Source organism: Myotis daubentonii, chromosome 5 (assembly GCF_963259705.1).
Source record: "Myotis daubentonii chromosome 5, mMyoDau2.1, whole genome shotgun sequence".
NCBI lineage: Eukaryota > Metazoa > Chordata > Mammalia > Chiroptera > Vespertilionidae > Myotis > Myotis daubentonii.
This window is the reverse complement of record NC_081844.1, coordinates 82,522,058-82,528,200: the sequence shown is the minus strand read 5'-3', so window position 1 is coordinate 82,528,200 and position 6,143 is coordinate 82,522,058. Positions and strand designations below refer to the sequence as shown.

General features: G+C 40.8%; 1 protein-coding gene across 3 annotated transcripts in view; it reads left to right on the top strand.

The window, feature by feature from the left end:
• Window positions 1-6,143, top strand: part of NRG2 (neuregulin 2) — a 257,953-nt gene that overhangs the window by 2,894 nt on the left and 248,916 nt on the right. For 2 of the 3 annotated variants that reach the window (XM_059698577.1, XM_059698575.1), the window contains exon 2: window positions 3,316-3,368. The exons of the other annotated variant lie outside the window; for it this stretch is intronic. The gene's annotated coding sequence lies outside the window, so the exon portion shown is untranslated. The remainder of the gene's footprint in view (window positions 1-3,315; window positions 3,369-6,143) is intronic. 3 annotated transcript variants of the gene reach the window in all.

Below are 6,143 nucleotides of genomic sequence, written 5' to 3'. Positions count from 1 at the left end.
AGTTGTATAGTTGCCGGTATTCTAACTACAATTTTAAATTTAGGTGCAGTTTTCCTCATTAAATTTCATCAAGCTTATGAAGATCCCAAATAGGACCTGTTGAATCTTTTTTAAAAAATTGTTTTTCTGCCCTGACCAGTTTAGCTCAGTGGATAGAGCATCGGCTTGTGGACTGAAGGGTCCCGGGTTCAATTCCAGTCAAGGGCATGTACCTTGGTTGTGGGCACATCCCCAGTAGGAGGTGTGCAGGAGGCAGCTGACCAATGTTTCTCTCTCATTGATGTTTCTAACTCTCTATCCCGCTCCCTTCCTCTCTGTAAAAAATCAATAAAATATATTTTTAAAAAATTGTTTTTCCTTTATTGATTTTTAGAGAGAGAGGAAGGGAGAGGGTAAAGAGATAGAAACACCCATGAAAGATTGGCTGCTCCTACACACCCCTTACTGGAGATCGAGTCTGAAACCCAGGCATGTGTCCTGACCAGGAATCAAACCAGTGACCCCTTGGTTCCTGGGTCAACATTCTACCATTGATCCACACTGGCCAGGCTCATTTGTTGAATGTTTTGAAAAAGAAGAACTCTTGGTTTCTTTCCTCACTTTCTCAATAATTCATCCCAAATAATAAAGAGGTAATATTGACTGTCACACCCTCACACAAGATGGCCACCACAAGATGGCTGGCAGGGGAGGACAGTTGGGGGTGACCGGGTCAACAGGGGAGGGCAGGGGAGCAGTTAGGCATCGATCAGGCTGGCAGGGGAGTGGTTAAGGGGCAATCAGGCTGGCAGGCAGAAGCGGTTAGGGGCAATCAGGCAGGCAGGTAGGCGAGCGGTTGGGAGCCAGCAGTCCCGGATTGTGAGAGGGATGTCCGACTGCCAGTTTAGGCCCGATCCCACAGTGACTGGGCCTAAACCGGCAGTTGGACATCCCCCAAGGGGTCCCAGATTGGAGAGGATGCAGACTGGGCTGAGGGACATCCCCCCCCCTCAGTGCATGAATATCATGCACCGGGCCTCTAGTATACAATAAATGATTACTCAAATTCAGAAAAATGAGAGAACAAGCTAAATCAAATGCAAAATAATAGCAATTTACAGATATTCTATATTTTAATTTCTCACACTTTTGAGGGTAATAAATTGTGATATATGGGGGTTATTTGGTACAAATGTTTTCTAAGTAAGACTTTGTCATAACTAATTTAGTTCTCCCTGTACTAAACAAAATTGAATTTACATGCATCATAAAATAGACTGCATTAGATTTATAGCATAAACATAACCATCAAGGAATATAGAGGTATGACCATCAGGAGTGGGAAATCAAATTATTTTTAGATAGGGGATAAGTCTTAATAAAGTCTTTCTTGATGGCAGCTTTCATCTTTCTCAAGTCAAATTTGGGGAAGGCATCTCAAGCAAATTGGTAGAACTCAAACTGAGCAGTATTATGTTAAGATTTTTAAGCTTTCTGGTGCCAGCAGATCATGCAGCCTGGGGGCCTTGGCTCCAAATTTCTGCCAACTCCATTTTGGCAGTAAAGTGTTCTGTTGAACAAAGTTTGCACGTGTTTGGGGTGTGAAGTGGTTCCTCAGGCATTTATCTGGTTTCATTCCAGTCTTGGGACTTAAGGAACTGATGGTCAAAAGCATGAGACTTGTGTAGTTCATATGTGCCCTGACACAGACTATGCTAGTGATCTTGAATTTTCACTTAAATAAGGGCAGCTTTTTCTTTGTTGGTGTAAGAGTTATTGAAGTGGACCCTTTGGTTTACTCCTTGAATGCTAATATGCTATTGAACCAGTTCTCAGAAGCAGGTAAGCAGAACCTTCTCTGTTGAGGGTGTAGAGCTGTGGAAATTCACTCCTCACCCTATCCACAGTACCATCTAAATGTGTTTATCTAGATGAAACTCACTAAATAATATAGGACTTGAGAGCAAAGGGGCCAGTAATTATTAAAATTTGATCTCATTGTCAGATTATAACTGTGAGCTTCTGATCTTTTTTTGGTATGAGTTGTCTAGCTTCACCTCTTTTAACCACCTCCTCCCATCCTGAAGTCATGGTTAAGAAACAACACCTGGCCCAGTGCTAACTTGTCTTATTTCAGGAAGAGAAACATATACAGTCTCAATTCCATTATTTTTTTCAAGTAATTCTAATTGAAAATCCTTGCATAATCTGGGATAGCACAGTTTGAAAGCTACTGTTAGAGCATTCTTTTATTTTTGTGTTTTGTGTTGTTTCTATTTCCTGTTTTAAGAGTAATGGAAAGAAAAAATTGCAAAAGTAAAAGTAACAGATGTTGAAATTATTATCTTACTTTTAAACATAATAAATGGAATGTCAATTTATAGGATACAAGTATGGTAATTTGAAAATGGCAGTTATTTTTTGTACTTTTTCCAAGAGTGTGGCCTAAATTCTTAATATCACCTTTCCCTTTTCTTCTCTTTAAAAGTAATTCCAAAGGCACAAATAATATATGGATGAGGGGTAGAGATGGAGAGAAAAGCTGGGCCTTTCCAAGAGTCATCTATCTAGACTGGAAAGTACATTGTTGCGCATTTTATGGTGATTCCCAAACTTCTTCTCTTGCTTACTTTAGAATATCAGTGTGTTACCATTTTACTACCTGGAGCAAGACTATATATATATACACACACACACACAACCAGATGCCACTGTTCTCCGAAGCTAATTTAGGCCATTTTTACAGTACAAGTGAATGTAGTAGCACTTTGCAATTAGATGATCATTTGTGTTTCTTTTTGTGGTGAATAAAATGTGTGTGTATGAGGGGGAATACAAAGTAAATTTTTTAATGTTTTGTGCTATAGTATTTTTTTCTTTGAAGTATACTTTTCCTTCTTGTTTACTTAAATACTAAAAATTAATTATTAAATACAAATGCAGTGTAAATGTAAATGTAATGATTACTTTTTATTTTCTAGATCAGGGGTCCTCAAACTATGGCCCGTGGGCCACATGCAAATACAAATATTGTATTTGTTCCCATTTTGTTTTTTTACTTCAAAATAAGATGTGTTCAGTTTGCATAGGAATTTGTTCATAGTTTTTTTTTAAACTATAGTCCGGCCCTCCAACCGTCTGAGGGACAGTGAACTGGCCTCCTGTTTAAAAAGTTTGAGGACCCCTGTTCTAGATAGTGAATCAATATTTACTTGATAAGTATGTGTATAAAGATGAAATGTTTTTAATTACTATTTTGAAGTCCCATTAATATACATATTACATAAACATATGTTTAAATAACTTTTTTTTTTGCCTTGAATTTCCTTTTTAAAGTAGGTATTGCCTGCTATATCAGGACTAGTTTTGGGACCCACCACTGTTTACTGGTATGTCAGCCTTATTTTCTTCAGTCATTTATTGAATAGTATCTATCAACTGCCTATTTGCCAGACATTGTTCTAAGTGCTCAATTAAAACAAATTCCTGCTTTCATAGTTTGCCAGTCTAGTAAGACAAATAAACAAATATATATTGCTGGATAGTGGATAAGTTCTAAAAAGAAAAACAAAGAAAGGGGGAAAAGTTTTCTGTGAGATTGTGTGTGTGCATGCCTCCCACCTGACATTTTTTTTTTTTTCAGGCAGGATTTTTTTTTTTTAATATATATATATTTTATTGATTTTTCACAGAGAGGAAGGGAGAGAGATAGAAAGTTAGAAACATCGATGAGAGAGAAACATCGATCAGCTGCCTCCTGCACATCTCCCACTGGGGATATGCCCGCAACCCAGGTACATGCCCTTGACCGGAATCGAACCTGGGACCTTTCAGTCCGCAGGCCGACGCTCTATCCACTGAGCCAAACCGGTTTCGGCCCACCTGACATTTTAAATAGTATGATCAAGAAAACCTTTCTGAAGAGGGAGTAACATTTGGTCAGAGACCTGAAATAGTCATCCATGGGGATATCTGGGGAGATATTCAGGCATTGTGAACAATTTATGACACATAAAATCCTCAAGTATAATCCAGGTAACATCCCATGTGATAATTACCTATACATTCTTTTGTTTTTTTAAGAGAAAATTATTTCATTAGGTTTTCTGAAAAAAAAAAATTTCATTTAATATCATTGTTACTCTATATTACCCATGATTATTTCATTATTTAATACAATAAAAGTTATGACTACAAACAGGCAGAGATTCACAATAATACATCTGCAATTACATTTCTTTCATTTGTAACATGCCTTCCTGTCTGCATTTTGGCTGCTTCCCTGTGTTTGTTTCTATGTATTGGGTAGAGCTGCTAGGTCTCCTTGAGTTGGTAGAGTGGCCTTGTGTAGTAGGTGTTTTCTAGAGCCCAGTGGCTCAGCCTCCCCAGTCACCTGAGCTGAGAGCTCTAGGTACACCCCTTTGTGGGCTGTGAGCATAGTCTTGTTGTAGTTGAAACTTGATTGCTGTTGGTGTCATTGGGAGGAATCGACCTTCAGGCCAATTGGCTGTGAGGTCCAGCTGTGACTACAGCAAGAGAGCTGCTGTGTAGGAGACACCCCTGTGGATCAGGACTTGCTTCAGTGGGGCTTTTGTGCTTACTGTGTCTGCCCCTTGAGTGTGTCACTTATGGATGTGTAGAGTTGTTAACTGGTATGGTCTGACACTGACCACTGGGTACACTGGCTCTTGGGTCTCCAGAGAGGTGCAGAGTCAGCCACTGCCTGGGGCCACCCAGCAGGAGCTACAGAGAGATCTTCAGATTCCTCCTCTTTGTATTGGGTTTGGAAGTGCCTAGATGAGACCCAGCTATGAAGCAAGGCAGATTGGTGCTGGTGCTGGGTCTTGGGCCTTTTATTGATAGGTTTGGCACTCCCTGGCCCAGCTGCAGCTTATTTGAAAGATTTTATCCTGAGCAAGGAAAGGCCATTTATATGCAAAAGCTGCTGCATACAGCTTGGGTGAGGTAAATTGGATGAGGTGGGGTCTTAGGGAATCACCAGGGCAGAGCAAACAGAAATGGCTGCCAGTCAGCCCTGTGACCTGGGAGCTCCCAGCATAGGAACAATGATCCCTGCCAGCACCTCCATCTGGGAGAAAGCCTCCCTGAGTTCCTGCCCAGATGCCAGACAATCCAGTTCCTCCTCATATGTGTCTATGTTCCCCAGAGCCTCTTCCTGGAGGTGGAGCTCAGAGGAAGCAGGACCTTGTAAGTTCAACTCTTGTTGCCAGCCTTTTAAGAAGAACAGCTGGGTCTCCAGCAGCCTCTGTGTCACTGAGCCCCAATCTACGCTGGTTTTTATAGCTCACAGTTCTTACTGCTCATAGGGACTTCTTTTCCCAGCTCTGGAACCCTGGGCTGGGGGTCTGGTATGGGGCTGGGATCCCTAGCTTCTCCTGGCGGCCTCCACAGAGACGATCTCCCTCCTGATTAAAAAAGCGGCACACGTGGGTGCTGGCCCAGCCTGGTCCGCATCTCGGCGCCTCCTACCAGTCTCAGTGTGCTTTCTTTAATACTTCTCTAGGTATAGGACTTCCATTCAGCCAGCTTTCCAGCGGTCCTGGATGATGGTTGTTTTGTCTTTTAGTTGTAATTTTGATGTGGTTGTGGGAGGCAGTGAGTACAGGCATTTACTACGCCGCCATCTTCTGAGAAAAATCCCAAATTATTTTCTTAATTTGTTTGGTGGCAAAAACTGGAATTGACATGACTCTAAAGTCTTCATTTATTCCATTTGGTGTTACTATTGATGCATTTCATTGTGGAAATATGTGTTTGATTAATGGCTGCTGCCCAGGACAATACATGTTTTGTTTTGTTTTGAAAAAAATATTTTTATTGATTTTAGAGAGGAAAGGAGAGGGAGAGATAGAAACATCAATGATCAGAGGGAATCATTGATCAGCTGGCTCATACATGCCCCCTACTGGGGATCGTGCCTGCAATCCTGGGCATGTGCCCTAACCAGGAATTTAATTGTGACTGCCTAGTTCATAGGTCAATGCTCAACCACTAAACCACATTAGCCAGGCTATACATCTTAAGTAAAATGTAGACAGCATAATATATTAAACTCCTAAATTATTTTTAAAATATTTGATTTAGAAACTCATCTGGCCCCAGGGATTTGGGATAAAAGATTGCACACTTGTATCAGATTTCTT